General features: G+C 42.8%; 1 pseudogene; it reads left to right on the forward strand.

Annotated features, from left to right (window-relative positions):
* LOC115212222 overlaps positions 1-12,500 on the forward strand; it is a 33,740-nt pseudogene that overhangs the window by 19,230 nt on the left and 2,010 nt on the right.

Here is a 12,500-nt window from a genome sequence, read left to right on the forward strand (position 1 = left end):
TATATAGTTACTTAATGATAACAATACCAATTTTTGCTACCACTATTGTATGAAGACATGTGCATGGACAAATGTAAACAAATAACTCTTTTTAAAAATCACTTTATGGGCTGAAAAAGAGGGACTGGTTTGATACAGTTTGGGCTTTATTCACTCTTCAGATGCAGATATGGGTTGAAGTTTGTTATCCAACCACATGGTTGGGTTCATTTCCACTGTGTGGCAACTTAGGCAAATGTCTTCTACCGTAGCCTTGCACTGATCAAAGCCTTGTGAGTGGATTTAGAAGATGGAAATTGAATGAAGCCCATCATATATGTGTGTGTTTATGTGTGTAAAACTGTTGCCTTGCCTTAACGTTGTGAGGGAGTGTCACCATCATGCAAATGGTGTCCTGCATTTTCAATCTTCCATGAAAACATGTCTGGTCATGGAGAAATATTGCTTTATTTAGAAACAGGTGAGGGTTAGTGACAGGAAAGGCATTTGGCCATAGAAGAAAATGCTGTCTGACCCATGTGAGCTTGAGAAAATAGACATTAGAATGATGATGATGTTGATGATGATCATCATCATCATCGTTTAACGTCTGCTTTCCATGCTAGCATGGGTTGGACGGTTTGAATGGGGTCTGGGAAGCCAGGAGGCTGCACCAGGCCCAGTCTGATCTGGCAGTGTTTCTAAAACTGGATGCCCTTCCTAACGCCAACCACTTTGTGAGTGTAGTGGGTGCTTTTTACGTGTCACCGGCACGGAGGCCAGTCGGGTTGGCGCTAGCAACAACCATGTTCGGATGGTTCTTTTATGTGCCACCGGCACTGGGATCACAACTGCAATTTCCATTGATTTTTGATCGATTTCGATTTCACTTGCCTCAACAGGTCTTCGCAAGCAGGGTGATGATAATAATGATGATGATGATGACTATCAGCCCCTGTCTCTGCTTCTTGGTATTAGTATTCAACTTTACTTTAATGCTTTAATTACACCTTCTTTGAAATGCAGTTAGAATGTTATAGTCCAGAAGCCCTCAACCAATGGGCCACAGACCATTTGGTCCCAGGCTGCTCAGAAAGAATAAATTTTAAAATTTTATTTCTGTTCCACTGACTATCACAGTTTGTGAAGTGTCTTTTGCATTATATATATTCTTTTCTACTCTAGGCACAAAACCTGAAATTTTTGGGGAAGGGGCCAGAGGAATTTGAACTCAGAACGTAAAGACAGATGAAATACCACAAAGAATTTCTCCCAGCGTGCTAATGATTCTTATTTCTTTATTATCCACAAGGGGCTAAACATAGAGGGGACAAACAAGGACAAACGGATTAAGTCGATTACATCGACCCCCGTGTGTAACTGGTACTTAATTTATCGACCCCCGAAAGGATGAAAGGCAAAGTTGACCTTGGCGGAATTTGAACTCAGAACGTAATGGCAGACGAAATACTGCTAAGCATTTCACCCGGCATGCTAGTGTTTCTGCCAGCTCTCTGCCTTCTATATATTATATATGTTGGCAAGCTGGCAGAATTGTTAGCACACTGGGCAAAATGCTTAGTAGCATTTCGTGAGTTCAAATTCTACCAAAGTGGATTTTGCCTGTCATTCTTTTAAGGTTGATAGAATAAGTGCCATTTGAGCACTGGGATCAATGTGATCAACCTATCCCTGCTCCCCTGAACTTGCTGGCCTTGTTTCAAAATTTGAAACCAATATATGTGTATTATGTATGTAATAATCATAGTTGTGGCAGATACTGGCATCAAGCAACTGGCACTCGTGCCAGTGGCATGTAAAAGCACCCATTACACTCTTGGAGTGGTTGGCGTTAGGAAGGGCATCCAGCTGTAGAAACCATGCCAAATCAGACTGGAGTCTGGAGCAGCCACTCTGCTTACCAGCCTTGGTCAAACCATCCAACCCATGCCACCATGGACAACAGATGCTGTTGTTGTTGTTATTGTTGTTGCTGTTGCTGCTGCTGCTGCTGATGATGATGATGAAGAAGAAGAATTATTATTATTGTTGTTATTATTATTATTATTATTATTATTATTATTATTATTATTATTATTATTATGTACTTTACTGTGTTTTGTTATGCATGTGATCCCCTGGTCTGTGGAAAAATTGTCTTGTATGAAACCAGTCTATGCATGAAATGCCAGTAAAAATTTTGCTTACCATTCTGCTTGTTGACCACCTTGCTCTACGTAAATATTAACAAACTGTTGTTGAGTAACCTAATATTATTATGATTTCTTTCTCTATTTGCAGGACATCTTTGTGACTCTGTCACAACTGGACAGCAACCTATATTTCATGTGTAACATTGACGACTTTAAATTTCTGGCCGCCATGATAGAACATGTTCCTTTGTCGCTGAGGGTCCGCTATGTCTTTTGCTGTTCACCAATTCCCAAAAAGCAACCGTTTGTCTGCACTGGTTTTCTCAAGGTTAGTCAACTCATATGCTAATTCAAAGAATTGAAAAAAATCGGCTAACTGACTTCCGTGCTGGTGGCATGTAGGAGGCACCATTCGAGTGGAATTGTTACCAGCATCGCCTTACTGGCACTTGTGCCCCGTGCTAGTAGGGTGCTAAGAGCACCATCTGAGCGTAATCGTTGCCAGAGCGGCTAACTGGCTTCTGTGCCGGTGGCATGTAGGAGGCACCATTTGAGCGGGATTGTTACCAGCATCGCCTTACTGGCACCTGTGCCGGTGGCATGTGTAAAAGATTTGAGCAAGGTCGTTGCCAGTACCGCCTGACTGGCCCCCGTGCTGGTGGCACGTAAAAGCACCCACTAACTCCGGAGTAGTTGGTGTTAGGAAGGGCATCCAGCTGTAGAAACTCTGCCAGATCAAGACTGGAGCCTGGTGCAGCCATCTGGTTCACCAGCCCACGGTCAAACCGTCCAATCCATGCTAGCATGGAAAGCAGACGTTAAAAGACGATGATGATGATGATGAAATTAGAAACAATAACCGAACCGTTTCTTTAAGTAGCTGCCAGTCCATCGGTTCCGATGACAAGGGTTCCAAGCTGATCCAATCGATGGGACAGCCTGCTCGTGAAATTAATGTGCAAGTGGCTGAGTATTCCACAGACATAGGTATCCTTAACTTTGTTCTCATAGAAATTCAGCATGACACAGAAAGTGACAAGACTGACTCATTGAATTACTGGTACATCTCTTTTTCGTTTGTTCCTTCTCGAGCCATGCCTGGCTCATAAGGGCCGGTTTCCTGGTTTCCTTGGCATATAGGTTCCCCACCTGGATGGGACGCCGGTCTGTCATAGGTGAGCTGCAAGATGCAGGAGGAAAGAGTGAGAGAAAGTTGTGGTGAAAGAGTCAGCAGAAGTTCGCCATTACCTTCTGCCAGAGCCGCGTGGAGTTTAGGTGTTTCACTCAAATACACAAACATTGCCCGGACTCAGATTCGAACCCACGATCCCTCTAACCACTAGGCCATGTGCCTCCACCATCTCCTTTTTGCCAGTTTAGTGAACTAAAGCAATGTGAAATAAAGGGTCTTGCTCAAGGATGCAATGTGCCATCAGTTTCCAGACTTCTGACCTGATCTTGAACTAAACACCCTAGCCACTAAGCCACGTGCCTTCGCTCTCTTTATGTATGTGGCTACTGTCTTTTGCTTGTTTCAGTCACTGGGCTGTGGCCATGCTGGAGTACTGCCTCAAAAGGTTTTGAGTCAAAGAAGCTGCATATATTTTGCTTTTTAAGTTTGGTAATTGTTTTGTCTGTATCTTTTGCCACACTATTATGTTTCAGGGTTGTAAACAAACCAGCACAGGTTGTCAAGCAGTGTGTGGGGGAACAAATGCACACACACACACACACACACACCACACACACACTCATACACACACACATGATGATGATGACATGACGGGCTTCTTCAAGGCTACAGTAGAAGACATTTTCCCACAGTGTTATGCTGTGGGACTGACCCTTGAGCCATGTGGTTGGGAAGCAAGCTTCTTATCACACAACCATGCTTGCACCTACACACACACGCACACAGGCACACGCACACAGACACACAGACACAGACACACACACACACACAAACTTGCTACCTTATATATTTGGGGCATAAAGGCGGCGAGCTGGCAGAAATGTTAGCACGCCAGGCGAAATTCGTAGCCGTATTTCGTCTGCTGTTACGTTCTGAGTTCAAATCCGCCAAGGTCGACTTTGCCTACCATCCTTTCGGGGTCGATAAATAAAGTACCAGTTTCGCACTGGGGTCGATGTAATCGACTTAATCCCTTTGTCTGTCCTTGTTTGTCCCCTCTATGTTTAGCCCCTTGTGGGCAATAAAGAAATAGGTATTTGAAGCATATTTGAACATGTAAGAAAGCCATGCACTATGTTTTGTAAGGAGAGAATTTCTTGCTGAAGAAAAACAAGTGAAAATACATGAAGTCAGCTCACAGCCTGGTTAGGTGTTGCTGTGGGCTGACTTGATGTATTTACACCTATCTGTCTTCAGCTAGAAATTTTCTCTAACACAGTGAATAGCTTTCTTACAGGTCTGAATATGCCTCAAGCATATTTTGAACTTGTAACAAATTTGTGTTTATACACACCACAACTTAATACTGTCATCCTGTAATACACACACACACACACACATATATTTATATCATCATCATCATCATCATTGTTTAATGTGTCCGTTTTCCATGCTGGCATGGGTTGGACGGTTCAACTGGGTTCTGGGAAGCCAGGAAGCTGCGCCAGGCTCCAGTCTGACTTGGCAGTGTTTCTACAACTGGATGTCCTTCCTAATGCCAACCACTCCGAGAGTGTAGTGGGTGCTTTTTAAACGATGATGATGATGTTGATGAAATAAGCTTTACATTTGACAGGGTAATTCCGAATGCTGAAGGATTAATAAATCTTGCTGTATATGTTTTTTTTTTTTTCACTTTTAATTTATTTTTCTGTTCCCTGTAATTCTTAACAGTTTGCTTGACGGTTTAGCTCGAATGAACCTTTGACATTTGACTGGCTTTGTAAGCAAATTGACTGGCCATTCAAACCTCCGAAACTTCTGTCAGACCTCGTCCATCTTGAAGGAGTCTTTGATATGCTCGATCTTTATCTCTGGCTTAGGTAAGTACACTACCACATTTTCTACCTTTAGTGTGTCTGCTTGTGTGATTAACCTGCTTGAACTTTGCTCTGTTTTATTTAGTGCACCTGAAGCCTTTTGTGCCATCTTTCACCTTCAATATGATCACTTGAACTTTCAAGAAATGGTTGTTAAATGTTCCTCAAATCACATTACACTCTTAAATAAAGGATAAATTGGATAATTATTGTGTCTATGTCAGTGGTTTCCTACCCTTTTATTGAAATGAGTTTTCCCTTGGACCCCTTTTAATATGCTTACCCTTATGTATGTGTATGTGTGCGTGCCTGTATATATATGTACATATATATATGTATATAAAACGATAAATGTCGCCCTTTTCAAGCCTAGTCAGGCTCATGGGCCCGGTTTCCTGGTTTCTGTGGCGTATGTGTTCCCCCCAGCTGAACGGGACACCAGTCCATCACAGTGTTACTGAAGAGACAGGAAGAGAGAGTGAGAGAAAGTTGTGGCGAAAGAGTACAACAGGGTCACCACCACCCCCTGCCAGAGCCTTGTAGTCTATAAATATAAGACTAAAGCTGCCACTGATTAGCTCCAAGAGGCCATCGCCTCTAGCTAGCTATATGACACACGAACCTGCGTCCATTATAACCTTCGAACAGGGGAGGTCAGCCGCTTCCCCTTGCTGGTCAGACATCTGCATTGATAAAGGGCAACTACCCTGAAACATAGCTGCAGATGTCTGACCAGCAAGGGGAAGTGGCTGACCTCCCCTGTTCGAAGGTTATAATGGACGCAGGTTCGTGTGTCATATAGCTCGCTAGAGGCGATGGCCTCTTGGAGCTAATCAGCGGCAGCTTTAGTCTTATATTTATAGACTACCATATTAGCTTGGCGATAACTATTAATATCCAGTAACGCTGCCATAATCTCCTTTAGAGAGACTTAGAAATTTTAATATTTCTATTATATATATATATATATATATATATATATATATATATTATATATATATACATACATATATATATATATATACATATATATATATATAATATATATATATATACATACATACATATATATATATATATACATACATATATATATACATACATATATATTATACATACATATATACATATATATATATATATATATATATGTATACATACATACATATATATATATATATATACATACATACATACATATATATATATATATATATATATATTATATATATATATATATATATACATATACATATATTATATATATATATATATATATATATATTATATATATATAGATATAGATATATATACACATACATGCATACACATATGTATATCATAGGCCTGTGATCCATGGAAACAAGGAAAGCAATGCTTCCCTTAAAAATTATAGAAATAAAATTGAGACTATATTACTTATTTTTCATAAGATTGTTCTTCTAATGTTCTGTAAAATTAACTATAAACTATATGACATGATAGGCTTCGGACTTTTATTGTTGGAATTAGCATGAGATGGACAAGCAGTGGCAGATGACAAAAAATCTGTGCAAGGGAAGCAACACGAACTGTTGCTTACTTCTTAGTGTAATATTTTAACATTTTCTATTGTGTCTGGGGAGAGTCATTTTCTTTTTGTGCCTCAGCAGTAAAATTTCCACTTTTTTCTTATTTTTATTTTCCTAAAATTTTCGTTGCTAGGAAAATAAAAATAAGAAAAAAGTGGAAATTTTACCGGTGATTGTGTTACATTATAAGGCACAAAAAGAAATTGACTCTCCCCAGACACAACAGAATATGCTTCAACACACGAACTCATATAAAGAATCTTGCAAACCAAATCCAAAAACGAAATTTTAACATTTTTCCCAATAAAAATCCCACAAAGACAATTTTTTTCTAGTAAGAGCTGATAGCGAATAGTTTTAGATGCTAATAAATACTTATACGCTTAGATTAAGTTCCTGTCAATTCACAATACCTATGATATATATATGATCTTGCATTGTTATGTAACATAGGAAAAGGGAAGCAAGTTGACATTCTGCTTCCATCAGAAAAATGGTGACAAGAAAACACACACATAGTTTTCTGCATGTATTCAACTAATATTTTTATACTTTTTCAAATTATAGAACACCCTTAATATAAAATGTGATTTTTTTTTATTTTAAAAATAGCTGTATAATATGAACATGTCAATTTGATTTAAATATATATGTGACAGAAAATTTTGGTCATTGCATCCCTAGCCAGAAAGATCACCGTGCACTCCTCATATATATATATATATGAAAATTTGAATTTAGTTCATGGCATCTCCCCACCCCAGTACTACCTTTGATTTTATTATTGTTATCTATTTGAAAATATAGCCACAAAACGTGCATAGTCTTTTTACTACTATTTACTATTTTTTGTACTTTATTAATTTTTAGAATAAGGTTTTTATAGTATATGTTTTCTATATGGTGTGAATAACATCTTTCATTATTGAAGTATTTAATAGAGGTTTTGCTTTAAATTATATACATATATCATCATCATCATCATCATCATCATCATTTAACGTCCGCTTTCTATGCTAGCATGGGTCGGACGGTTCAACTGGGGTCTGGGGAGCCCGAAAGCTGCACCAGTCCAGTCAGATCTGGCAGTTTTTCTACAGCTGGATGCCCTTCCTAACGCCAACCACTCTGAGAGTGTAGTGGGTGATTTTATGTGCCACCGACACAGGTGCCAGACAAGGCTGGCAAACGGCCACGCTCGGATGGTGTTTTTTATGTGCCACCGACACAGGTGCCAGACGAGGCTGTCAGACGTCCATGCTCGGATGGTGTTTTTATGTGCCACCGACCAGGTGCCAGATGAGGCTGGCAAACGGCCACGATCGGATGGTGTTTGTTACGTGCCCACAGCACGGAGGCCAGTCGATGCGGTACTGGCTACGGCCACGTTCGGATGGTTTTCTTGTGTGCCACGTGCCACGGCACTGGTACCACAAAGATACAAATTCCATTGATGTTCATCTATTTTGATTTGTTTTGATTTTCACTTGCCTCAACAGGTCTTCACAAGTGTCACAAGAAGGAAGGTATGCACAGGTGAACTGACTACGTCCCAGGTAGGGGCCACAGGTTATGGCCTGACTAGTCTTGCCGGGTCTTCGGATGGTGTTTTTATGTGCCACCGACACAGGTGCCAGATGAGGCTGGCGAACGGCCACGATCGGATGGTGTTTGTTACGTGCCCACAGCACGGAGGCCAGTCGATGCGGTACTGGCTACGGCCACGTTCAGATGGTTTTCTTGTGTGCCACCGGCACTGGTACCACAAAGATACAATTCCATTAATGTTCATCTATTTTGATTTGTTTTGATTTGATTTGATTTGATTTGTTTTGATTTCATTTTGATTTTCACTTGCCTCAACAGGCCTTCACAAGTATCACAAGGAGGAAGGTATGCACAGGTGGACTGACTACGTCCCAGGTAGGGGCCATGGGATATGGCCTGACTAGTCTTGCCGGGTCTTCGGATGGTGTTTTTATGTGCCACCGACACAGGTGCTAGATGAGGCTGGCGAACGGCCACGATCGGATGGTGTCTGTTATGTGCCCACAGCACGATGGCCAGTTGATGCGGTACTGACTACGGCCACGTTCGGATGGATTTCTTGTGTGCCACAGGCACTGGTACCACAAAGATACAAATTCCATTGATGTTCATCTATTTTGATTTGATTTGATTTTCACTTGCCTCAACAGGTCTTCACAATTGTCACAAGAAGGAAGGTATGCACAGGTGGACTGACTAGTCTTGCCGGGTCTTCGGAAGGTGTTTTTATGTGCCACCGACACAGGTGCCAGATGAGGCTGGCGAACGGCCATGATCGGATGGTGTTTGTTACGTGCCCACAGCACGGAGGCCGGTCGATGCGGAACTGGCTACGGCCACATTCGGATGGTTCTCTTGTGTGCCACCGGCACTGGTACCACAAAGATACAAATTCCATTGATGTTCATCTATTTTGATTTGATTTTCACTTGCCTCAACAGGTCTTCACAAGTGTCACAAGAAGGAAGGTATGCACAGGTGGACTGACTACGTCCCAGGTAGGGGCCATGGGTTATGGCCTGACTAGTCTTGCCGGGTCTTCGGATGGTGTTTTTATGTGCCACCGACACAGGTGCTAGATGAGGCTGGCGAACGGCCACGATCGGATGGTGTTTGTCATGCGCCCACAGCACGGAGGCCAGTCGATGCGGTACTGGCTACGGCCACTTTCGGATGGTTTCTCTTGTGTGCCACCGGCACTGGTACCACAAAGATACAAATTCCATTGATGTTCATCTATTTTGATTTGTTTTGATTTGATTTGATTTTCACTTGCCTCAACAGGCCTTCACAAGTATCACAAGGAGGAAGGTATGCACAGGTGGACTGACTACGTCCCAGGTAGGGGCCATGGGTTATGGCCTGACTAGTCTTGCCGGGTCTTCAGATGGTGTTTTTATGTGCCACCGACACAGGTGCTAGATGAGGCTGGCGAACGGCCACGATCGGATGGTGTTTGTTATGTGCCCACAGCACGATGGCCAGTGATGCGGTACTGACTACGGCCACGTTCGGATGGATTCTTGTGTGCCACCGGCACTGGTACCACAAAGATACAAATTCCATTGATGTTCATCTATTTTGATTTGTTTTGATTTTCACTTGCCTCAACAGGTCTTCACAAGTGACACAAGAATGAAGGTATGTACAGGTGGACTGACTACGTCCCAGGTAGGGGCCACGGGTTATGACCTGACTAGTCTTGCTGGGTCTTCGGATGGTGTTTTTATGTGCCACCATGTCCCACAGCACGGAGGCCAGTCGATGCGGTACTGGCTACGGCCACTTTCGGATGGTTTTCTTGTGTGCCACAGCCACTGGTACCACAAAGATACAAATTCCATTGATGTTCATCTATTTTGATTGATTTTCACTTGCCTCAGCAGGTCTTCACAAGTGTCACAAGAAGGAGGTATGCACAGGTGGATCGACTACGTCCCAGGTAGGGGCCACGGGATATGGCCTGACTAGTCCTGCCGGGTCCTCTCATGCACAGCACACTTCCATAGGACTCGGTCTTCAGTCATTTCCTTGGTGAGACCTAAAGTTCGAAGGTCGTGCTTCACCACCTCGTCCCAGGTTTTCCTGGGTCTACCTCTTCCACAGGTTCCCTCAACTGCTAGGGTGTAGCACTTTTGCACACAACTATCTTCAGCCATTCTCGTCACATGACCATACCAGCGCAGCCGTCTCTCTTGCACACCACAACTGACACTTCTTAGGTCAACTTTTCTCTCAAAGTACTTACACTCTGACGATTATGAACACTGACATTACACATCCATCGGAGCATACTGGCTTCATTTCTTGCAAGCTTACGCATATCCTCAGCAGTCACGGCCCATGTTTCACTACCATGTAGCATGGCTGTACGTACACACGCATCATATAGTCTGCCTTTTACTCTTAGCGAGAGGCCTTTTGTCACCAGCAGGGGTAAGAGCTCTCTAAACTTTGCCCAGGCTATTCTTACTCTAGCAGTTACACTTTCAGCACACCCACCCCCGCTACTGACTTGGTCTCCTAGGTAGCGGAAGCTATCAACTACTTCTAGTTTGTCTCCCTGGAACGTGGTAGAAGTTGGTCTCTGCACATTTCCAGTGTTTATTGCTCCTGAGCATCTGTCACAGACAAAAACTATTTTCTTAGTTAGCCTTCCTTTGACATTGCTGCACCTCTTATGTGTCCATAGCTTACACTTGGTGCACCTTATAGAGTTTCTACCTACACACCTTTTTTACAGATCGAGCAGGGCCATCTACCTGAAGTCGTTTGTGATTGGTCCACCTTCCTACTTATTAGGACTTGTTTTGGCTAGGTTGATTCTAAGGCCCTTCGATTCTAATCCTTGTTTCCACACCTGAAACTTCTCTTCCAGTTCTGATAGTGACTCAGCAATTAGAGCAAGGTCATCAGCATGAGGAGCTCCCAGGGGCATCCTGTCTTGAATTCCTCCGTTATTGCCTGGAGGACTATGATAAATAGGAGGGGACTGAGGACTGAACCTTGGTGGACCCCAACCTCTACCCGGAATTCTTCACTGTACTCGTTGCCAACCCTCACCTTACTAGCAGCGTCTCTGTACATGGCTCGCACAGCTCTCACTAACCTTTCATCTATCCCTAGTTTCCTCATTGACCACCAGATAAGGGATCGGGGGACCCTGTCAAAGGCTTTCTCCAAGTCAACAAAAGCCAGATACAAGGCTTATCTTTGGCTAGGTATTTCTCCTGCAGCTGTCTTACCAGGAATATAGCATCAGTAGTACTTTTCCCTGGCACGAACCCAAACTGCATATCATCTAAGCTAACTCTCTCTCTAATTAATTGGGCTATAACCCTCTCCATAACCTTCATTACCTGATCCAGCAGCTTGATGCCCCTGTAGTTATTTGTATCTAGGGCGTCGCCTTTACCTTTGTAGCAGTTGACTATTATGCTGCTACACCAGTCATTGGGTATGACTCCTTCGTGTATCACCTGGTTTACTATACGGGTGACTAAGCTATAGCCGACACTACCAGATATTTTGAGCATCTCTGCAGTAATTCCTGATGGGCCTGGGGCTTTCCCTGTTTTCATGCTTCTAATTGCCTTATCTACTAAGGAACTGTTAACTCGGATTGCTGGTCCCTCTGTTGGGTCGACATTCGGGAGACTCTCTTTATCCTATTCATTTTCCTCATTCAGCAACCTTTCATAGTGGCATCTCCAAGCCTCTCTCTTTGCATCCTCATTTAGCGCAAGTGAACCGTCATCCTTGCGAACACATTTCTCTCCTACCACGTCACGATTCTCTCTCACACACTGTCTTGCAACACGAAATACCTCAAGTCTTTCATCCTCACGGCGCAGGACATTGGCAAATTTTTTCTTTATCTGCCTCCCCTCTGGCTAGATAGACCTGTTTCCTAGCTTCCCTTCTGGCAGTCTGATACACTTCCCTGCTACCACCGTTCTTCCAGCCTTCCAAGCCTGTTTCTTTTGTCTAATAGCCCTGTCAACAATATTGTTCCACCACCACGTTATTTTGGGTCTTAAGGGGACTTTGCACCAGCCACAGATCTGGTCAGCGGCTTTCAGCAGGTTGTCCCTCAGAAACGTCCAGTTGTCTTCTACCCCATGCGTAGCTATACTCCCTCCACTTCGTCAAAGGCTTCAAGTAACATATCTCTAAATCTCTGTCCATTCGCAGGGTCTTTTAGCTTCCAGACCCTTCTTCTCCATGTTGGTCGTCT

This window comes from Octopus sinensis, linkage group LG5 (genome assembly GCF_006345805.1).
Source record: "Octopus sinensis linkage group LG5, ASM634580v1, whole genome shotgun sequence".
NCBI lineage: Eukaryota > Metazoa > Mollusca > Cephalopoda > Octopoda > Octopodidae > Octopus > Octopus sinensis.